The 24,795-nt window shown below is 52.4% G+C and overlaps 1 protein-coding gene across 1 annotated transcript in view; it reads left to right on the top strand.

Moving 5' to 3' along the window:
- Positions 1 to 24,795, top strand: part of LOC146788609 (mucin-4-like) — a 139,425-nt gene that overhangs the window by 87,315 nt on the left and 27,315 nt on the right. The window lies entirely within an intron of this gene.

Raw genomic sequence — 24,795 nt, forward strand, 5'->3', positions numbered from 1 at the left:
GGAGGCATGTACACCCAGTTATGACTATAATTAAGGTTCATCCTATATTCCCTCTAAAAATGCAAACTATAAGGTGCACGGAAATCTAGTGCCCCACTATATGGACTATTAATTTCAACAATGGCTAATATATTAATCGGTTGTAACCAAATTCAATATCATCATGGTAATGTATGGATAATTGACTATGAAACCATTATCCTTCGTGCTATTGATCTACTCACTAAAATCACACTTCGAAAAAAAAGTCCTGTCTCTTTAGTCATCCTAAGCACATTCTTATCACTCCCCTCTAAGTATCTGACCAATCATGCTGTTGTTCTTAATACTTGCATATCATAGTCCTTGCAAACAACATCATACAGGCTACCAGGCCTAAAGAATCCTCTCTTGTACAAAACTGAAACAATTTCCTCCTCATCCATGTGAGTGGCTATGAATTTTCAATCTACTTATGTACAAACCTTCAGAATGGTTCCACCCTTAGACACTGAAAATTCCAGTTAAACTTATATAATTAGGTGCAACATGGCTAAGAGGAATATAATTTATGTATGAAAAATTAATGTATTATTATCAAAGTATATTAATTTATGGGAATTGTATGCACACCATAAGAAGAAGGCCAGACAAAAGCATGTGAATGGATTGGGTGACAACTTCAAAAAAATAAAGAGCTGGAAGACATTGGTGCCGATCACGATCCGGCAAAAAATTCCCCCGTGCGACTCGTATCGGGTCTTTTTACCGTACGAATCGTACAAATGCCGTACGAACTGGCAATCACGATTCGCATGGTAAAAAGTCCATACGACCCGCACCGGGAATCATTCCCCACACGTCCTCGGGTCGGAAAACGTGTCCGACACGTCCTCGGACGATTTACCTTACAAACGTAAAAATCCAAGTCCGACCGAGGAATCACGATCCATCCCGTGCGTCCGAGCCTACAACCGTATGGAAAAAACACTGTCCGCACCGAACACCAATAGCAACCATGGAGACATGTGCCCGCATACGCGCCCAACACTCCCCACAGCCCCCGTACGTCCGACACGTACCCCCCGTATATGTATACCCCCACCCGTCTATGTACACCCCAGTACGTTCCAGTCGTACCCCCACCCCAGTACGTGTCGTACCACCGTCAATGTAAACCCCCCCACCCCTGTACGTGTCGTACCACCGTCCATGTACACCCCAGTACGTTCCAGTCCTACCCCCACCCCAGTACGTGTCGTACCACCGTCAATGTACACCCCCCCACCCCTGTACGTGTCGTACCACCGTCCATGTACACCCCAGTACGTTCCAGTCGTACCCCCACCCCAGTACGTGTCGTACCACCGTCAATGTACACCCCCCCACCCCTGTACGTGTCGTACCACCGTCCATGTACACCCCAGTACGTTCCAGTCGTACCCCCACCCCAGTACGTGTCGTACCACCGTCAATGTACACCCCCCCACCCCTGTACGTGTCGTACCACCGTCAATGTACACCCCCCCACCCCTGTACGTGTCGTACCACCGTCAATTTACACCCCCCCACCCCTGTACGTGTCGTACCACCGTCCATGTACACCCCAGTACGTTCCAGTCGTACCCCCACCCCAGTACGTGTCGTACCACCGTCAATGTACACCCCCCCACCCCTGTACGTGTCGTACCACCGTCCATGTACACCCCAGTACGTTCCAGTCGTACCCCCACCCCAGTACGTGTCGTACCACCGTCAATGTACACCCCCCCACCCCTGTACGTGTCGTACCACCGTCAATGTACACCCCCCCACCCCTGTACGTGTCGTACCACCGTCCATGTACACCCCAGTACGTTCCAGTCGTACCCCCACCCCAGTACGTGTCGTACCACCGTCAATGTACACCCCCCCACCCCAGTACGTGTCGTACCACCGTCAATGTACACCCCCCCACCCCTGTACGTGTCGTACCACCGTCAATGTACACCCCCCCACCCCTGTACGTGTCGTACCACCGTCAATGTAAACCCCCCCACCCCTGTACGTGTCGTACCACCGTCAATGTACACCCCCCCACCCCTGTACGTGTCGTACCACCGTCCATGTACACCCCAGTACGTTCCAGTCGTACCCCCACCCCAGTACGTGTCGTACCACCGTCAATGTACACCCCCCCACCCCTGTACGTGTCGTACCACCGTCCATGTACACCCCAGTACGTTCCAGTCGTACCCCCACCCCAGTACGTGTCGTACCACCGTCAATGTACACCCCCCCACCCCTGTACGTGTCGTACCACCGTCCATGTACACCCCAGTACGTTCCAGTCGTACCCCCACCCCAGTACGTGTCGTACCACCGTCAATGTACACCCCCCCACCCCTGTACGTGTCGTACCACCGTCAATGTACACCCCCCCACCCCTGTACGTGTCGTACCACCGTCAATTTACACCCCCCCACCCCTGTACGTGTCGTACCACCGTCCATGTACACCCCAGTACGTTCCAGTCGTACCCCCACCCCAGTACGTGTCGTACCACCGTCAATGTACACCCCCCCACCCCTGTACGTGTCGTACCACCGTCCATGTACACCCCAGTACGTTCCAGTCGTACCCCCACCCCAGTACGTGTCGTACCACCGTCAATGTACACCCCCCCACCCCTGTACGTGTCGTACCACCGTCCATGTACACCCCAGTACGTTCCAGTCGTACCCCCACCCCAGTACGTGTCGTACCACCGTCAATGTACACCCCCCCACCCCTGTACGTGTCGTACCACCGTCAATGTACACCCCCCCACCCCTGTACGTGTCGTACCACCGTCAATGTACACCCCCCCACCCCTGTACGTGTCGTACCACCGTCCATGTACACCCCAGTACGTTCCAGTCGTACCCCCACCCCAGTACGTGTCGTACCACCGTCAATGTACACCCCCCCACCCCTGTACGTGTCGTACCACCGTCCATGTACACCCCAGTACGTTCCAGTCCTACCCCCACCCCAGTACGTGTCGTACCACCGTCAATGTACACCCCCCCACCCCTGTACGTGTCGTACCACCGTCAATGTACACCCCCCCACCCCTGTACGTGTCGTACCACCGTCCATGTACACCCCAGTACGTTCCAGTCGTACCCCCACCCCAGTACGTGTCGTACCACCGTCAATGTACACCCCCCCACCCCAGTACGTGTCGTACCACCGTCAATGTACACCCCCCCACCCCTGTACGTGTCGTACCACCGTCCATGTACACCCCAGTACGTTCCAGTCGTACCCCCACCCCAGTACGTGTCGTACCACCGTCAATGTACACCCCCCCACCCCTGTACGTGTCGTACCACCGTCCATGTACACCCCAGTACGTTCCAGTCCTACCCCCACCCCAGTACGTGTCGTACCACCGTCAATGTACACCCCCCCACCCCTGTACGTGTCGTACCACCGTCCATGTACACCCCAGTACGTTCCAGTCGTACCCCCACCCCAGTACGTTCCTGGCGCACCCCCAACACAACCTCCTAAGTACGGAGCGCACCCCATGCCCCAACATCACAACCGCATGTACGAGTCGTGCAAAGCCACACACAAGGACCAAATCGTACAACCAAATGGCCCATGTACACACCGTACACACGCTCAAAACGCACGTACACAACAAGGACAAAACAAAAAAACTCAACAATACACCATTCGAAAGGCACACAGCCACTAAACATGGCCAACAACCACTAAAATAACACAATCACTGACCTGCAACTGTCAAAAACAAACAGAGGCCCAATACACCACCACTCCTTATAACACACCCACCCAAAATTCAAACACTGCCACACCCACCCATGGACCAATAAAAAGGGCCCACACACACAAACCATGAGCCTTTGCAACAGACCCACTGCTGCCAGACACCACAGAACCAGACTACAAGCGACACCACATCTTACACTTGCACACCTTCACACGACCACCCTCACAAACACCCTCTCATCACATTCACACACACACACAACCATCCACACCCCCCCCCAACATCCACACACCCCCACACCCACACCATCCCCACCCACACCCCTCACCATGCCCACTACCAAGAATCCAAAGTTCAGTCACCGAGAGTTGGAGGTCCTTGTTGATCAAATCCTCAGAGTCGAGCCACAGATCTTTGGAACATTGGTCAGAAGCACCAGCCAGGCAGCCAAAACAGCCATGTGGCAGACCATCGTCGATGCTGTGAATGCTGTTGCGGACACCAGGAGGACCAAGCAGGATTGCCAGAACAGGTGGTACGATCTGCGGAGGAGGGTCAGAGCCAAGAGACAGGAGGAACACGACCAGGCCAACGCCACCGGAGGAGGGCCCTCCCGCAGACCCGTACAGTACCATCCCTGGGAGGAGAGGGTGATGGCCATACTGCCGGTGGAGGCAGTTGAAGGAGTAGAAGGACTCCGAGACCCGGGTGAGTACACAAACAACGCACCTCACATGGGGGGAACTGCAACCACAAACAAAATTACTAACAGGCACGCAACCACCACAAGCCATCGCATTACTCAACCACACTCCATGAGCAGGCACATGCCACTGCTGCCACCATGCCCCATGCACCCAGCTGGACAATGTCAAGTCACAGGCCACAGAAGACAACAACACATGACACGGTAACCCGGATGGCGGGAGTGTGGGCACCAAGAATCACATAGTGCGACTCCAAAGCAGACAACAATGCCCTCTGCCCATATGGCCTAGGTCACAGCCAGACAAACACTGTGTCCCAACACAGGAATGACTTGCCAGCAAATGGCGGATGCCTTGCATCAACACATGGGGGTGAAGGCACTGTTTTGCACATGCCAGCAGCTAATGAACAGCCAACAGTGTGAAAGAGTGGCAGCACACACCACCACAGCAGCAGCGCACAGACACACAGCAGACAAAATGGGTGCCTGGAGATCAGAAACAAACTCACATCAACAGGCCAAGGGCCACTCAAAGATCTGCTAACAGTGTGTGCCCAGGAAGCTGGGCCAAGGTGACAGAGGGTGACACACGGAGGGAGGGAGAGGGGGACACAGAGGGAGGGAGAGGGGGACTGAGAGGGAGGGAGACACAGGAAGATGGACAGAGGGAGGAGGCTGACACACAGAGGGAGGGAGAGGGGGACACAGAGGGAGGGAGACACAGGAAGATGGACAGAGGGAGGAGGCTGACACACAGAGGGAGGGAGAGGGGGACAGAGAGGGAGGGAGAGGGGGACAGAGAGGGAGGGAGAGGGGGACAGAGAGGGAGGGAGAGGGGGACAGAGAGGGAGGGAGACACAGGAAGATGGACAGAGGGAGGAGGCTGACACACAGAGGGAGGGAGAGGGGGACACAGAGGGAGGGAGACACAGGAAGATGGACAGAGGGAGGAGGCTGACACACAGAGGGAGGGAGAGGGGGACAGAGAGGGAGGGAGACACAGGAAGATGGACAGAGGGAGGAGGCTGACACACAGAGGGAGGGAGAGGGGGACACAGAGGGAGGGAGAGGGGGACACAGAGGGAGGGAGAGGGGGACACAGAGGGAGGGAGAGGGGGACAGAGAGGGAGGGAGAGGGGGACAGAGAAGGAGGGAGACACAGGGAGAGCAAATCAGTCCTTTGGTGTGTGGGAATGTCTGCTCGTCAGCAGGTGGACTGCGTGCATGTAGACAAGGGTGCCCAGTGCCAGAACCCCCCCTCTTCATCATGGCAAAACGCAGGGCCATGTTACAACCTGTACACGAGCACAAGGACAGCCACCTGCATCATATGAGTGTGTGGATCCACTCCATGTGCACATGTACAGTGCTACAAGGAAGGCGCAAGTGCATGGCTCGCCACACATGCACACTCCACTGCTGACTGCAGTCACACTTGACGCAGCAAGTAAGACTGTGCCACACATAGTTAAAGGGGCCAAATTGGTGCCCAAGGGACACACACATGCACAAGTGCACTGTGAGTGGAATGCAAGACAGATCCTAATTCCAAGAGGAAATGTGCCAACTTTGTAACGGATGCAACATGGATGTTGCATGGATCAAAAGTAACATTGTCTCTCTCACACACAGGTCAACGTCGTGCTGCACCCCCCAACACTGGGGGGGAACACTCACAGGACCCGGATCTGCAGGAGACCGATCCCACCGGCAGCGACCACTCTCACCACTCTGCGGACGACCCCGACCGACCTGGCCCCTCTGGTGTCCAACCACCTGCAGCACCTGCGTCAGGTACAACCGTGCCAACCACCACCCCCACTCCTGCCACATCCCAGGAGACACCCAGGATCCCTGCCCCAACACCACAATGCAGCCAGGCTCGCCAGGAGGGACACGGTGTCCCGGGCACCCAGGAGGAGGCAGGCGACAACGCCAATGCCACCCCTCAGGGGTCCCGGAGACCCCATGTGCCCACAAGTGCAGGCCAGACGCAAGTGGGCAGGGGTGGTGGGAGTGGAGAGCGGCGGAGGCGCGAGCCTGACCAGTTGGCTGGGGATCCGGTATTTTCCCATGTCCGTAACATCCTGGACTCATACCGGCAGGACACCACGGGCATGGCCCAGGTTGTGTCCGTCCTCGAGGGGATCAAGGTCCAGCAGGCCCAGCAACATGCGGAGCTAATAGCCTGTCTACAGCTACACCAACGGAGGATGGAGGACAGACAGGCTGAGCAAGTGACGGCGTCCCAGGGGATTCACGCTGAACTCCGTCGGATGGCCGACACCATGGCCGACCCTCCCTGTGCCAGAAGGCGGAGAACATCACCACCCACAGGGAGGGATCATGAGGAGGAGGAGGAAACATCCGACGGAGCATCCCAGACGTCGTCACGGCCTGCTGCTGAGGTTCCCCGCAGGAAGCCGGGTCGTCCACGGAAAGGACCGTGAGGGTGGCTGCTACATCACCATCTCCCAGGACACCTGGCCTGGCACCTGGCCCACTGGAGCAACAGCATCACAGCATCAAGAGACATTCTCTGCCACATGGCCCTGCTGGTCACTGGCTGACCAATGTTGACAAAGACTGTGGCATGGACTCTGAGGATTTCCAATGGCAAGGACACCAACTCCCCTACTGAACTTTGGATTCCCTAATCCCGGAAAGGCCCTCACTTGGCCCCCCCCCCCCAATAATAAATCACACTATTAAGAGTAGATGCCTGCTGGTAGCATTATTACCTAACATGTGTCTTGTACAGTCTAAACATGCCTGAGTCATCTGTTCACTTCAACCATCCACACCCTGGGGCCTGAGTCTGGCACAGGACACATGGGTCACAGTTTTCTAGGCAAGACAGACATGGAGCACCATACACACCCGTGATGGTCAGAACCAGCTGAGGGGGTGGCCGAACAACCGTGCTGACAGACACATTGAGTACAGCAACAGTCATGCGCAGAGGTCAGGGATCCTGGCCCGTGTCCTGGGGGGCACCCAGGTACGTGTAGACAGGTGGCAGAACCATGTCCTGCAAGCTTCAGTCCGGTGGATGCAGAGAATGGGGTCATGGATAACGTTGGATGCATGGGGATGGCACATGTCACAATACCCACACAGTCATGGACATCATGCCCATTACACAGTCTCAGCACACACACACAGCTTGCATCTTGCCACTCGACACATTGACACATAGCCACAATCAGGGAATACCATGCCAGACATGCAGGATGCACCGTGCCAACACACCAGCATTGACTGAGAAGAGGCACCTTGGAGGCATAGGGACACCTTTAATAGTCATGTGTTTGGGATTGCAGAGGCAACTTGAAGTACACATGAACACATCATGTGGAGTACCATGTGGCTCCAACACTGGCACCCCCCTTCTGCAGCACAAATGCGTGATAGCCATGGAACTGGCACACAAGTGTCGGATAATAGCTAAATACCCACAGCTGCTCACGGAGAGCCTGCCATACACCATACATCCGCTGATGTGGAAGTCCCACGCCATGTCAAGACAATGTTAACCGGATGTGTCCGAGGGCAGTGTCACACACATTGATGCCTTCATCACAATCCACCATCCCATCACTGATAACTGACAACCAGGCAGCCCATCTATTCAGGTGTACCCAGCTGCATGTCGTGTCCCATGGGGATGCCACATGTCTGCAGAGGACCCAAACCCCGACCGGGGCAGTGTGCACACATCGTGAACAACTGCCACACCCAATACACCCCAGATGCATCCCTTACCCCATGGAGACTTCCAAACGTGTCCGTGCCTGTAACGCTGAGTCAGCCCACGATGCCATGTCCATGAGGAATAGCAGTGCCACAACAATGCAACCAGCAAACGGCATGCGCAGGTACCTGGGGAAGAGAGACACACAAGAACTCAGCCACAAGAAGCACAGCCACTTGCATGTGCATGTACTCGACACATGTATGTATGACAACATGCTATGTCACAATTATGTCTGGGGAAATACTACCATCACTGCCACCATCACTCCAGTGACACACCCACACACACCTCTGACCCACGTGCCATACATGCAGGTGGAGACACACATCACAACGCATGCCACACGGGGACCAATGCGTGCACACTCAGACCCTGGTACTCACCACTAAGCAAAGAAGTCGCGTATGAGCCGAGTCCGGATGTCCTCTTGCGGCTCCACATCCTCCACATCACTAGCCCCATTGCCAAGCCCTTCGTCCTCCACGGGTGGATGGTCCTCGTCATCTTGATCCAGGATGAGGGGCACAGCTCTTTCAACTGCCATGTTGTGCAGCATGCAGCAGACCATGAAGATCTTGCAGACCTTCGCCGGGGCATATGGGAGTGCGCCGCCGGTCTTGTGGAGGCACCGGAATCGGCTCTTCAGCATGCCAAACGTCCTCTCTATCACTCGCCTTGTCCGGCCATGGGCGGTGTTGTAGCGGAGCTGGGCCGGCGTGATGGGGTTGCGGAGAGGTGTCAGCAGCCAAGGCATGTTGGGATAGCCAGCGTCCCCTAAATGGAAAGCACATGGATATCGTTAGAACAGGCGAAGCGGTAGTGCTGCTCGGCCAAACAGAATACAGGACAGACAGACTGTACCCACCAACAACACATGCACGTTCGTTGCGCAGCTGCATCATCATATCAGGCATCCCGCTACGCCTCATGATGTAGGCATCGTGTGCTGATCCTGGAAAACGAGCACAGACATGTGAAATCACCATGTTGGACAGACACACCACAAGGGCATTGATGGAGTGGTAGTGCTTCCGATTGCGGTACGCCACCTCCCGTGCGTGTGGTGGTACCAAACCTACATGTGTCCCATCTATGGACCCAATGACATGGGGCATCCCTCCCAGGGCATAGAATCCACGCTTGACCTCAGTCATCTGTTCAGGGGTTGGGAACTTGATGAAGTCATCCAGGTGAATCAACATGGCCTCCAAGAAATCATGCAGCACACCGCTGAACATGCTCTGGGACATGCCACCAACATGAGCTATGGTATATTGGAAGGTACCCGTGGCAAGGAAATGTAGGGCAGCCATTACCTTCAGCTGGGGTGTCAGTGCCGTAGGATACCTGTGCTGCGGTTGCAGGTGTGGTGCCAGTCTCGCCGTCAGCTCCAGAATCAACGGTTGGGTGAAGCGGTAGAGCCGGATGCTGTCATTCTCCTGCATGGTGGCCAAGTCTGGAATTCTTCGGGCAACAGGAGGCGCTCTGCAGTAATTTGGAAGTGACAAGGAAGAGTGAGTGCACTACGAGAACAACTCATGTCTACTGAGCACATGTAAATCTGCCAATACACACATGCCACATAGGGAGTCAGGCATGTGCTACATGCCCAGGACACGTATGGATGCAAGGTGACACTCCTTCCAAGACCCAGCCACACACGGTGATTGAGAACCTCCCCATGCCACGCCATGGGAATAGCTGTGTCCCAGTGCAAGTGAACAGCCCGACGCAAGACAGAAGTGACATACACCCACACATCAGCAGAAGTAGGATGCCGATTGCAGAGACTGGTAGCGGAACACTGGAGCCACAGGTCACATGACATTACACTAGTCCAGCCCACACACCTTGCCATGAAGGTGCACATGTCATGACTCACCACACATTCCTTGTGAGTTTGCTGACATGGCCTTGTCACGCTACTCCGTGTCCCATGCATACATGTGCACCTCACATCAGATACCACATGTGGCATGGTGTGCGGAACAGTGTGCAATGATAATCTACACACAGACACATGTTGGTTGCTGCAACGGCTGCAGCTTTTGAGGGTGCTACAACATCAACCTGATGTAAATCCCGGACACATAAATGACATAGTCACATTGTGCACTGTGGGTAGTGACAAGTCAGGTTTCATGACCCCTGTACCGGCCATCATGGGACACTTCCGTGTGTTGGTGTCCGTGCCATGCCAGTGACGCTCACCCCAAGTGCGCAGTACGACATGCACACATGTCAAAGGAGTCAAGGGCATGCCTGGCACACATTGCACCCTCACACAGTACACCTGTACACATCTCATCATACATCTGGTGCCTTCTCCACTCAGGAGGCATGTTCCACATCACAGCCTGTCACACCTGTGCCCCACACATGTAGTAATGCACAGACGATGCCTAGATGTCCATTCCTGGACAAGTATGTCCATCCATGGACAAGTATGTCCGCCCTATTCCTACCTGTGTGTCGACTATCACCACAGTGATGTGTACAAACCGGCGTACTGCTGCTAAGAGGGCCTGTGTATGTTCCCCAATCACTGTGGGAGTGCTGCCGTATGTGTACCCATCGTGATGGCGAGTGTACAGGCATTTGTACGGTCCGTACCACAACGAGTACGCATACGCGTGCAGACCCATAGTGATTTTGAACGTAGGCATGCATGTACGGGCCGTTGCCATGCTTTTGGGGTGCCCTAGGGCCCGGAAACGCACCGTACCTGTGTGTGATTCTCCTAATTACATAGGGGACAAGTATTAAGGCCTACATGCATGCTGGTTGTCATGGCGACCAGGTTCAAATTTCGATTTTGTTCTGGAAGGTGCACAGCAGAAGTCAGTTGGAATTCTTCTACTTTGTTGCAATGTGTTTGTGGGGCTGACATCATGCAGGAGAATGAAACCGATAGAGAACCCACAGACTGCTAGGTTTGAAGGGATTGGTGGAAACATAGGATGCAAATGTGAGTGACCAATCACTCTGTACTCCTGTGCATGAGACTGGGCAGAAGGCCACATATAAGGCAGCCAGGTCCCATGAGGGATTACTTGCCTGCACATCTTTGCATTTGTCGACCAAGCTGCTGCTACTGATTCCCTGGAAACATGTCAAGGGCTGTGGAGAGGACACAGCCATTCACCCTGGAGGAGAACATGGCTCTGCTGGATGTGATCCTCCCACAGTACCCCATGCTGTATGGGCGACCAGGGTATCAGGTGAGTGCATAGGCCACTGCCACAGACTGTCCCTATGTTGTGACTGTGTCTTCAGGCATTGTGACCCGGTGTGACACACATGCCATGTACTGTCGGGGGGGTACCAGGGGGGGGGTGCCTGATGTCTCCCAGCAGTGCCCTGAGACAGGAGGGGTGTGTGCAGAGTCCTCCCAGCAGTGCCCTGAGACAGGAGGTGTGTGTGCAGAGTCCACCCAGCAGTGCCCTGAGACAGGAGGGGTGGGGACCTATCACTAACAGCAGTGCCCTGAGACAGGAGGGGTGGCTGTGGAGTCCTCCCAGCAGTGCCCTGAGACAGGAGGGGTGGGGACCTATCACTAACAGCAGTGCCCTGAGACAGGAGGGGTGGGTGTGGAGTCCTCCCAGCAGTGCCCTGAGACAGGAGGGGTGGGGACCTATCACTAACAGCAGTGCCCTGAGACAGGAGGGGTGGGTGTGGAGTCCTCCCAGCAGTGCCCTGAGACAGGAGGGGTGGGTGTGATGCACAGTGTGAGCCTTGATCATTGATTGTGACATTGCCATCATTCCACCTGAGTACCCACTATGGCACGTACTGCCTTTTCCCTCACCAGAGGATGATGTCCCTATGACAGAGGTGCAATGCGTTGGCTGCATTACATGCCATGTAGTAACCAGCTATTATGTTCACATATGTCTCTCTGTGACATGTGGCTGGTGTATTGATGTGGTGTCACTTGTACTTCCTCACAGGTAGGCGCCTCTGCCAAGGAGCAGATCTGGCTGACCGCCGTCAGTGCCGTGAGGCGTGTGGATGGTCGGAGGCGGAGCCTGTCCCAGGTGAGGAAACGCTGGCAGGATATCCGGTGCTGGACGCGGAGGATTGCACGGCTCCTGCTGGGGGACTCACCTGAGAGCCACAAGAACCGCGGCCGCCGCCGTCTGACCCACCTCCACAGGCGTGTGCTGCCGGTGGTCTTTCCAGACCTGGAGAGGCGCTTACAGGCGATGCAGCAGGCGGAAGGGGGTAGGTACATGTGCGTTTGTTGTGTGTCACCGGCATTTGTAAGGGCACAGTGGCATTAATTCACTGGCAGGGTTTAAAGGTGCTGTGCCCATCCAGTTTGCCCAAGTGTGGCGCTGCGCCCCTGCCACCCTTCCCCTCCTTGCAATGTGTTCCCTGGTCTGTGTGTAGTCACTCCTTCACAAGGTAATGTAGGCTGGCGCTTTGTCCACGAGAACAATGACTGTAGCATCATGGGTGGTAGTGGTGGGTAACAGGTTGTGGGACCTTGCCTGTGAACTGTCAAGTTCACTGCATGTGGGTTCCATGTCAGTTGGCACTGATGCTGGCTCCAGACATGGGAGTTGGTCTCTCATGTGTCATGCCTTACAGCGCGCATGTCCTATGTAGTGGCCTGTGACATGATGTGCATGAGTGTGCGCTACGCATAGTGCAGGGATGGTGACGTGTGTAGCAGTCATTCCCATTCAGCCATTCAGTAGCATGTAGTTGCGTGCCCAATACTGTCCCCTGGGGCACCTTATCCTCAGTGTTGTTTGTGTCATCATCAACGTGGACACTCTCACTGTCTACAGCGTAGGTTGTGCTCTGTGCCATTGTCCCCTGTCACCATGTATATAGACGTGCTATTATGTACAGGTGTCCACTGTGCAGCCTGACCTGATTGTCCCTCTTCATACTCACAGTTGCCAGTGCCTGTGTGTCTTGTTATACTCATCTGAGGATGGGCACTGGTACCTCATTATTTGTACAGGCGCACCTTTGCTAATTTGCGTCCAATCTTGCCTTTTGCCTGCCACTGTGTTTATCACCCAGACTATGAGATGTTGGTGCCACCTGTGTCTCAGCAATTAGCATCGTGTGGGGGTTACTTGGGGCGGGCAATGCCTATGTGTCAAATCCTGATTCCTAATTGCTGGGTCTGGACAGTGTGTGATGTTACTGGACACACACGCAAGGTGCAGTGACCGAGTTATGTTGGGCATGTTAGCAGCATTACCTATGCAGCATGTGTCTCAAGTTCATGGATATTGTCCCTGGTCATAGGTATTTTCACAAACGCTGTGTGGTGCAGAGGCAGTGCAGGATTGTCCCCAGGGCCTGGGTGCTATGTCAGACTCCGTTTCCTGTCATCAGCTATTGTCTCATGCTCTCCATGGTATTTCAGTGGCATGGTGGCTCAAACAAGTGTGTATCATGCCCTACATCGGTACCTTGTTTTGCAGATGTTAGGGATCTGCCTCTTCAGGCTATGCAATGTTGACTATGTAGATTGGACTCATGTGACAGATGTGTACAGGTGTCTGATTAATTTCTGTCTCTCCACCCTGCCCACAGCATCGTCGGGGGACACAGAGGGAGACATGGACACGGACCAGGCGGAGGGACCGAGCACCAGTGGCAGCCGTGACATCGGGGCTGGCACATCGAGTGGGACAGAGGCGGAGGATAGTGTGGCCGAGGACCTGTCGACTGGCACATCAGACTACGAAGCTGACAGGTCCGAGGAGGATGTCTCAGGGTTGGCGGAGGCTGCACCAGCAGCTGACAGTGGAACAACACCTGCCACCGCCCCCTCAGTTCCCACCAACCGCCTCCCACTTGCTCGTGTCCCTTCCCAGCGTGCCCGGTCACCGCATGTCTCCTTCCTGCCAGGCACCGCACCCCCTGCCCCTGTCTCCACTGCTGCCGCCAATGCTGAGTCTATGGACATCCAGCGGCAAATGCAGGTTGGTCAGGCTGCGATCCTGAATGTCCTCCATTCCCACGGGAAAACCCTCAGCAACATCGAGGCATTCTTGGAGGGCATTCATTCTTTGCAGGCTGACCAACGCAACTTGCTGAGGTCCCTAGACTCCACACTGACTGCAGCAGTGGGTCTCCTGCAGCGCGACCTCCCCCCACCTACCCCTGCCCCATCCACACTTCCCACTTCCATGCCTGTCCCACGTACACCCAGACGTCGGCATGCACCCACCACAACAGACACAGGCACCACACCAGCAGGGAAGGTCCACCGCACTCCTCCTGACACGCACACACAGGGTGAGATAGGCACACCCACTGGGTCGGGGGGCAAACGTGTGACACGCAGCCAGAGTGGGAGTCCGCATTCCACACAATCCACTCCCTCCAAATCCCCTCCCCTCAGCTCTCCTGGCCACATCTCCCCCAAGGACTCCTTCATGGCCGCTCTGTCCCTGAGCCCCACAGTTACGCCACCACGCAAGCGGTCAAGGAAGTCCTCGGTCAGGGTGGTTGAGTCTCCCCCCCTGTCTCCACCCTCCCCCGGTGGCGCTGCAACCCATCCCTCTGAACCCCCCCCCTCCTTGGGGCCTGAGGTCACTTCGGGTGCAGGGGACTCCCTGGAGGACCTTGCTAAGGTGTGTAGTGCCATCCTGGCCTCCGCCTTTGGCCATGACACACCCCCTGTGGTTGAGTCCTCCATCCCTGCACCCACAACGCCGCCCCTTTGCCCTGATGTCCCTGCGGTGCCTGTTGCTTCCCCCCCCCCTGATGCCCTCACCAGTATGGAAGACGATGGCATTTGACTGTGCAGGCAAGGTAGGGGACACACATCCCACTGTGTCCCCCATGCAGCTGGGAATAATTGACTGCCCTATGGCCTTTGTTGACTTTGAACTGCCGTTGATCCACGGACATTGTGCTCATGCTGATTAAAGCTTTATTTTTTTTTTCATTATCACACTCCTGCTATGGTGGTATTGGTGTTGGTGGGGCTGCTACATTGTTTTGGGTGGTGTTTAAGGCTTTGGGTGTGTGGGATTTGTAGTAGTGTTCTGCTCTTTGGGGCCACCCTAGGATCTGTGTGCCATCACAAGGTGTTGGCTAACTTCCTTAGGTCATGTCAGCAGTTACTGCATGGTTCAATTGTCCCAGGGTGTATTCCTTCCTCTGTGTACCCAGTTTCTTCCCTGCAGGGTGTTCCCAATGTTTAGCGCAGAGCTGTGTCTACATGAGCTGTGTGTGTGACGGAGCCCTTCTACTTTGGCCATGCATGCATGGCCATGTCTCCACCTGCAACAATCGTGGCATCCTTGGTGATCACTGTACTTGTGTGTGGAGTCAGTTGACATGAGTTCATGGGGACATGTTCCCTTGTAGGCAGTATGGATGTGGGTAATTGTGGCATCACACACATGTGTTACACCCCTCCTGGGTGTGGACACTGCTGGGAGGACTCTGCACACACCCCTCCTGTGTCTGGCCACTGCTGGGAGGACTCTGCACACACCCCTCCTGTCTCAGGGCACTGCTGGGAGGACTCTGCACACACCCCTCCTGTCTCAGGGCACTGCTGGGAGGACTCTGCACCCACCCCTCCTGTCTCAGGGCACTGCTGGGAGTGTTAGGCACACACCCCTCCTGTCTCAGGGCACTGCTGGGAGTGTTAGGCACCCACCCCTCCTGTGTCAGGGCACTGCTGGGAGGACTCTGCACCCACCCCTCCTGTCTCTGGGCACTGCTGGGAGGACTCACCACCCACCCCTCCTGTCTCAGGGCACTGCTGGGAGTGTTAGGCACCCACCCCTCCTGTGTCAGGGCACTGCTGGGAGGACTCAGCACCCACCCCTCCTGTCTCAGGGCACTGCTGGGAGGACTCCACACCCACCCCTCCTGTCTCAGGGCACTGCTGGGAGGACTCTGCACACACCCCTCCTGTCTCTGGGCACTGCTGGGAGTGATGGGCACCCACCCCTCCTGTCTCTGGGCACTGCTGGGAGTGATGGGCACCCACCCCTCCTGTCTCAGGGCACTGCTGGGTGGAGTCTGCACACACACCTCCGATTTCTGGATATGTGCGCTTGGCACATACACGGTGGGGTTACGCACACTGCATTAGAGGTGAGGGTACGAGTCTACTGACACTGGTGTGGTGGGGGTACGCTCCGTACGTCCGCGGGTGGGGGTACGGGTCGTACTTACACTGTTGGGCTGGGGGTACGCTCCGTGCGTCCGCGGGTGGGGGTAAGGGTCGTACTTACACTGTTGGGCTGGGGGTACGCTCCGTGCGTCCGCGGGTGGGGGTACGGGTCGTACTTACACTGTTGGGCTGGGGGTACGCTCCGTGCGTCCGCGGGTGGGGGTACGGGTCGTACTTACACTGTTGGGCTGGGGGTACGCTCCGTGCGTCCGCGGGTGGGGGTACGGGTCGTACTTACACTGTTGGGCTGGGGGTACGCTCCGTGCGTCCGCGGGTGGGGGTACGGGTCGTACTTACACTGTTGGGCTGGGGGTACGCTCCGTGCGTCCGCGGGTGGGGGTACGGGTCGTACTTACACTGTTGGGCTGGGGGTACGCTCCGTGCGTCCGCGGGTGGGGGTACGGGTCGTACTTACACTGTTGGGCTGGGGGTACGCTCCGTACGTCCGCGGGTGGGGGTACGGGTCGTACTTACACTGTTGGGCTGGGGGTACGCTCCGTACGTCCGCGGGTGGGGGTACGGGTCGTACTTACACTGTTGGGCTGGGGGTACGCTCCGTACGTCCGCGGGTGGGGGTACGGGTCGTACTTACACTGTTGGGCTGGGGGTACGCTCCGTGCGTCCGCGGGTGGGGGTACGGGTCGTACTTACACTGTTGGGCTGGGGGTACGCTCCGTGCGTCCGCGGGTGGGGGTACGGGTCGTACTTACACTGTTGGGCTGGGGGTACGCTCCGTACGTCCGCGGGTGGGGGTACGGGTCGTACTTACACTGTTGGGCTGGGGGTACGCTCCGTACGTCCGCGGGTGGGGGTACGGGTCGTACTTACACTGTTGGGCTGGGGGTACGCTCCGTACGTCCGCGGGTGGGGGTACGGGTCGTACTTACACTGTTGGGCTGGGGGTACGCTCCGTGCGTCCGCGGGTGGGGGTACGGGTCGTACTTACACTGTTGGGCTGGGGGTACGCTCCGTGCGTCCGCGGGTGGGGGTACGGGTCGTACTTACACTGTTGGGCTGGGGGTACGCTCCGTGCGTCCGCGGGTGGGGGTACGGGTCGTACTTACACTGTTGGGCTGGGGGTACGCTCCGTACGTCCGCGGGTGGGGGTACGGGTCGTACTTGCACTGTTGGGCTGGGGGGTACGCTCCTTGCATACGGGGTGGGGGTAGGGTCCGTACATATCCGTCCCCATGCTATGTGATGTTTGTGCGGCCCGTACCCAGGCCTTTGCCACGTGGGTGCGATCCGTCCCGCCATTGTTGGGGTGACGTGTGTGGGCGTGGTCCGACTCGTACCCACGCTCTTCAGGCGTGGGTACGGGACGTACCTGTCTGGTTGTGTTGCCGGTTCGCGTGGTGACGGACTTCCGTTGTGGCGGTCGCTGGCTTATCAGGACACGCCCCCACCCCCTCGTGGTGACCAGGGCATGGGAGTCAGGTATGTCCAGGCCATGTGTAGTGTGTCACTCATGTGGTTGTTTTGTGGCCTGCCCTGGTCGTGCCACCCCCACCCCACCCCACTTTCCCCCCTCCCTTAGTTATTCTGACCTTCTGCGGCGTCTGCGTCGTAACCTGTAGAGGAGGTGTACTGCTATGAGGGCAGGGATGACTCGTAGGTTCGGGTCCATGTCTGTCCGTCGCGTACTGGTACTCCTTGCTCGCGTCGTCCTGTCGCGTACGGGTCCTCCTTGATCGCGTCGTCCTGTCGCGTACGGGTCCTCCTTGGTGGCGTCGTCCTGTGTGTCCGTCACGTACTGGTCCTCCTTGTTCGCGTCGCCGTCTGTCCGTCGCGTACTGGTGGTCCTTGTTCGCGTCGTCCTGATTTCCCGGCAGTTTTTGGCTGCCGCAAAATATTCACCGTGCGGGGTGACGTCGGTGCGAATCGTGATTCCTGGGTCGTGAATGGCTGGCTGCGTGCGTCCCGACGTCAGGTCGGCGCTTTCCCGGATCGCATTGGTAGGTGTTTTTTGTTCGGTCGGTCTTTTTTACGATTCGTACGGTAATGGTGTACCCGTGCGAATCGTAATTCCATGTTTGTATATTTTGACGACCGGGTACGCGTCGGACGGAGAATATGCTCCGTCCGACGGTTCGTACCCGGTTTTTGCCGGATCGTGATCGGCACCATTGTCTGAATTTAAGGCTTTGCATAAGTGGAAAATATATATTCCTTTCCTCAATATACAAGCTGCAGAAGAATTAAAGATGAAGTTCCCCTTGTGGGCACCGTGCATCACATGGGCAAGCTGAAAGGGCAACTACAGAATACCTAACATAAAGGGAATAAACTTTAGATGAAACCTCAGCAACAGAAATCTATGTTGAGGGCTTGTAACGAAGGATAAATATGTGGTATCAATATTGTTTATTCTGGATGCAAATTGTACTCTATGACCCTGGACTTAGCACAGTTAGCGTCCCATTCATCTCTCTTTAGTTTTTCTACTAGTAACTCCTTTAATTAAGCCTTAGAAACAGATGAACATGTTGGTGGATTGTCAAATAATTTGCCCAAACCAATGGAGTATAGGGTACTCTTTACTTAATAATTTAACTTGCGTATACCATCTAGGGTTAGACAGTCCTGCACAATTTCTTGAGTTAGCTTTACTGTTAATCACTTTGCTCTTACATAGTTTTTTTACTTCATTGCCCCCTTGTGAGAAATGCATGCTACAAGACAAGGCATAGGTACCTGTCCTCTCTAAGATTATTTTCAAAGTATCTCAACAAGAGATGCCAAAAAAGGTAGTGACTATCAGTCTTGAATAGAGGTGTGTAATAAAGTGATCTCTATGTGCAATAGTTTGCAGAGAACTATAATAACCTATTTGACTCCACCTAGGGTGTACTAGTCCAGCATCTAAATCATCCACTGCTGACCAGATTCACTAAATCAGTGTACAAAATTGCTGGGTACTAGTTACAGAAAATGAGTATGAACTGGATCCATTTTAGAAGAACTAGACATCCCCAGATCTTCCAAACATGGGTAATAGGTTGTGTTCCATCTGTGCTTGAGTATAAATACTCACTCATGCACCTTAATGACTCAATAGCATACATTGTGCCCAGTGCCTTCCGGGGTATTTTACTTCTGTCTCCCTCTCATATTTAAGAATCTCCAAATCCCTGTGGTTGCAACAGCAGTTAGAGGAATTTGTCTTCCTAATCCCAGGGAACTGACATAAGGAATAGGCTAACCATGAATCCTAACTCCTAAACATTTAACTTTATTGCAAGAACACTACCAGAACATGAGACATCTTTCCAGAACAAATCTAGGACTCTGACGCAAGTCTTGTGGCCTGTTAAGATGCATTCTGTCAGGAAATTCTTTAAAGTTATGTAGAATGTTACAAATGTTTACAAAATAAATCTGTACAGTTTCTCATGTGAAAATGCAAAATTAGGGCATACCTTGCACACAAAAGTCAAGCTAGATATGGTATAAGCCTGAGCCAATGTCACTGTACCTGCACAACAATTTCTGTTAAACCACACTTCCATGAATACAACTATTGTAAGATTTTACAAAAGTACTGCATGTATATTCTTTTTATCTTGAGCCTACCTGGCTAACAATCCACTCCAAAGTTTTGTGGCCGGAATGGTGACATACATGTCTGGTCCACTTATTGCATTCCTACTGGGATCCAAGCAGCTTTGACCTCTGCTGGGGCTATGACCATTCATCCTTAGGATTGGCGAAAGAGATCAGGCCTCTCAACCCGTCATGTAATAGTGGCTCTACTTGCTTCTAATGTCCACCAGTCCGCCTCGTGAGATAACCCTTCCTTTGGGGTACCCTTCCCAATAGGATGTCTCTTAGAGAAACATTCTGCAGTTAGTATCTCCCGAGCCTCACTAGAGGCGTCATCTCGCTCCAGGTCTCTGTATCTCTGCAACTACTCAAATATTGACACATAAAGAAGCAGATGAGGGCAAACCAAAGCACAAGTAAAATACACTTCGTATTTAAGTGTATGTGACTGAGATAAACCAGCACAGGCTACAGTTAATAGCTGAGAGCAGCCAAGTAAGATGCAGGCAGCTAGAATACAGCCCCTCTGGTCTTTTCATGCTAAAACATGAAACAGAGAATGTGCTACAAAATAATTCCCCTCTGGGTGCTTTAATCACAGTGCTTACTATGTGGTTGTTTTCGTCTTCCAATTTTCATGCCTCTATGTTTTTTAGGTTAATATTGTGTTATGATTTTTGCAAAAGCCTACTTTGGACTTTTAAGGCCTTCATCTTTTAACTGGTTTGCTACTAGAGTTGTTGTTTCCTTAACAGAAACGCAAGATTGGACAAGATTTAGGCCCTCCATACAAACTTCCCAAATTAGGATACTGGGATACGGGGGGACTGGATAATCCACGGGTTGTGAGTTACTTCTATACAATGAGGCATAACATGTGGACTTGTGAATAAATACCATGTTCAAATCCATGTGTTTTTCTCCACTATCAGAGTCATGATGGGCACAAAACCACATCTATTTACCACCTACTTGGACATGGGTAAAGCTGCTGATGGTAGAATAGGGCCATCATTTACAGCTCCTCACATTTTGCAGGAGAAGGGCAGGCTGGGGCCAGGCACAGCTGTGGCCTGCAGCCCCCACCCAATGCTACATGGAGGTTCAGGTCTAGCATTTTCTTGTTTCTGGCATTATGAAGATTGTATTTTCAGAACCATTAATCACCAGCCCTGAAACACCAAGCTACTAAGAAGGTGCTGAGCAGTGTCACCCTGATTAGTGGTGTCTCCAGGACTCCTGTCCAGTAATAATATAAGGGATAAAGCACCTCGCTGTTTATTATACGTATATTGCAAGTCACTGAGGAGTTCCATGACTATGTAGAGGAACAAGGTTGAAGGCCAAGTTCCTTTATAAGGTTATGGTACTCTGAGGTGACTTACAGTATCATTAGCATGTACGGCAAGGGGTCATTTAATCCATGTAATACATGTTCACACTATCACCTTTCCCACAAACCACTTAAACGTTTGGTGTGTAGCTCTTTCATATGAAAAAGAGAGCATATGTCCAAACATGATGATTAAAAACAGAAATTCTAGTGCAAAATTAAAGACATCAAAAGGCTATTGAATATCTGTTGCAAAAATATATTAGAATAATTTAATACAAGATCATACATGCCAATAGACCTGATTCAGGTGGCTCCTCTGCTTTGATAGAAGTCAATGGGGGAAATACATTCTCCCAATAATTTTTTTTGAATCCCAGACTTTGCTCTTCTAAAATATTGTCATGTATGAAAGTCATTTAAAAATGTGCAGAAACATGCTGAAAGGTTATCACTCTTCTTTCCTAAGGAGTACAAACAAACATTTTACCGTAAATGTCGCCTTTCCTCATGTCACTGTACAACTAGTAAAACAGAGGAGAAAAAACAAAAGCCATACATCTTTTTCATTCTTTAAATTTGTTCAGTGACTTGACCTGCTTTCCCCTCTACTAATGGCTATGGAAACAGGCATTGTGATGTCAGAACTCACTGAACTCAACTGTAATAATTTATTACAATTGAATTAGGACATAATTTATTTAGAAGAGACTGGGTGTGTCACTGGTCACCGATTGTATATGGCTAAACACCCGCTCTCCATATGGGTCTCACTGGCTTCATTACGCCTCTCTGTCCTGCATCGAACCTCCAATGCACAAATGTGTGTTTTTACTGTGGGTGGTCCTCAAATGGTCCGTATTTTTATTTCTTAAACAATATTATCTTCAAGTAAGAAACGATACATTAAATCACAGAGAACTTTACAGTCAGCGCTCTCAAAATTGGGCGCATAATTCTCAAATCTCTTTTGTCGGCTGCCAATTTCTGATCTATCAGAATCATCTTCATACACTTCTCTTCATCGATTCATCTATTATTTACACTTTACACCATAATTCAGATACAGGCCCTTTTTCCAGAATCCAGCTCATTTCAATGTGTCTTTTTGCAGGAGATGTCCAAAGGCTACTACATGGCGTTATGTGCGTTTTCCCTTAGGAATTAGGTACAGTCTGTTGAAAATTGATTATTAGTAGTGATAAGTAGTGGCTTACCTCACGTAAAATGACCATAAACACAGTAAGAGGTTCAGGCAAGGTCTCAATAAATGATTCCCTTGCTCAACCCTTGGTAGCTGGCAGTGAGCAGGCAGGCGTAACTTAGGCAACAGGTGTGTAAAGCATTTAAAAAACACAAATACATTAAATAACTAAGACACAACACACAATAATAATAAAAATAGATCATAATTGTTTGAACAAATAGACACCAAAACAACAAAAATATAGTGTAGGGAACCGGAGATATGAGTTTTTAAAGAATAAACACTTTTGAGTTCAAAAACATGTAGCGCCACTTTGGGACATCTGGTTGTACCTGAATGGGACAAAGTCAAAGTTTGAGGTTGACAACGATGGAGTCCTGGTTGGATACACTAAGCGAGAGGCCTCGGTCAAAATTTGACCTTCAGACTTACAAACTTTTCTGGAGGGTTTTCTCTCGATGTTAAGTGTTCCCCTCCAGCAGACCAATTTTTATGTGACATTGTTAGATTGCTTCTCCGTGAGGCCCCAGTCAAAATTCTTGAAGTCTGGAGCCTAGCAGTTTTTAATGGGACGAACCTGAAATCCAGGCCGGGTTGCAGTTGAAGGTAGCTGGCTTGACTCTAGACGTTGAATTGGTCACCGTATGGAGCTTTTTCCCAAATTTGCTCCAAACTTCTGGAACTTCTTCCTGAAGTTCCTCTTGAGGGTTAAAGTATCCTGTATTCAAGTCCAAGGGTCTGGAATCTCATAGATGGTCCTTTGAATGTTTGGACTACAATTCCCACAACACACCTGGCCAAATCCTTAAAAGTCCACTAGACTCACTCCAGGATGGGGACTCTTGATGGAGATGATGCAGGTAGGCTCTGTTAACATGTAGCGTGCAGGGAGTCCACTCCTTAATCCTTCTTGAAGCAAGGCAATGTTTTTAGGGATGTAGTACCAAATTGTGCAGCAGGTGTTGTCCTTCAATGCGCAATCCTTTGGGTGCAGATCCAGGTTCCATCAGGGCAGACCTTCTTCTCCTAGTATATTTAGGCAGCAGATCTGAGAAGCTATGCTGTTCTCCCATATTTATTCAGTTTCTGGACGTCAAGTGGGGGGCACCCTTGACCAATGAGATGCAGGGTGCCACCCAGGTGTATGACCAATTTATCCAAACTGTGGCATATTCTTGTCCCAGAAAGCATCATCCTCTCAAACTCCAACGTGGAGAAAGTCTCTCCTTTCGTGTCAGATCTGGCTATGCCAACCCACTGGTGTGGCTACGTTTCCTAAACACTCCCCTTCCAACCCTCATCCTAATCTAATTACAGGGGCTCCTGTGTGGCTGGGGTGGCAGGCTGTGGGGGTCAGCCTGTGCTGTCCTGAAGTATCATGCTTCCTTTAAATACCAGTTTGGCTACCTCTCACCTCTTATCTGCCATCTTCTCTGCAGCTTGTATTTCTCTGCCCATAGGAAACCCACTGTCTCACTAGCAGGGCTTTTCACACCACATTAGGGCAGACTGGCCAGAGGCTCAACAATCAAGAGAGAACAGCTGGAAGGCTGGATTTTGTCTCACAGAAAATAAAGTGTAATGACTTCTTTTCTGTCATATTTATTATAAATCTAATAGTGGAAAGCTCAATACACAAAAGAAACGGGGTATAAGGCAGAGAATGATTGCACTTATCATCAAAATCAGGTCAAAAGTATACCTTTTTGGGTGCCAAGGATCATGAGGTTAAATACCCCTAAACCCCCTTAGGATCAGATATCCTACAAATCGTAAACACATCACTGTGATCCAGCACTCCACATAGTCATTTTAGATTATGATCATAAAATATGTCTGTCCATTCAGCAGGTGTTGTTTCAAAAAAATTGTTTTCTTTATTGAATTCTTCTCTTTTTTCATATATAAAAGGACACATACAATGTAGCCGACGCGTTTCGTCCCAGAGGACTTCTTCAGGGCAAGAATTGATATATAAGGGGGCCTCGTCTTGTTCCCCTCCAACACTACAAGTTGTAGCTAAGCCTTCCTTTAATCGGCCAGACTAGATAGATTGCCTTTTACTTTTGCTTGATCGATCTTATTTTATTAGTGTGGTTTCACCCTATGTAGATTTTTAATAATATCAGTATGTCGGAGCAGATTCCCCCCATCCAGCGGTTCATGCAGTAATAGTGGAAAGCTGTTGGATTTATCTTAACTACTAATTTGATACATTGAAGAATATTTTATGTAGCTCTGATCAATATTTATACTTAAATAAAATGTTACAATATTCCCTCACCAGGGTTTATAAAACATATTTTATAAAGTCCCTGCTTATAGTTGCAAGGCACT

The sequence above is a fragment of the Triturus cristatus genome, chromosome 11, assembly GCF_964204655.1.
Source record: "Triturus cristatus chromosome 11, aTriCri1.1, whole genome shotgun sequence".
NCBI classification, from domain to species: domain Eukaryota; kingdom Metazoa; phylum Chordata; class Amphibia; order Caudata; family Salamandridae; genus Triturus; species Triturus cristatus.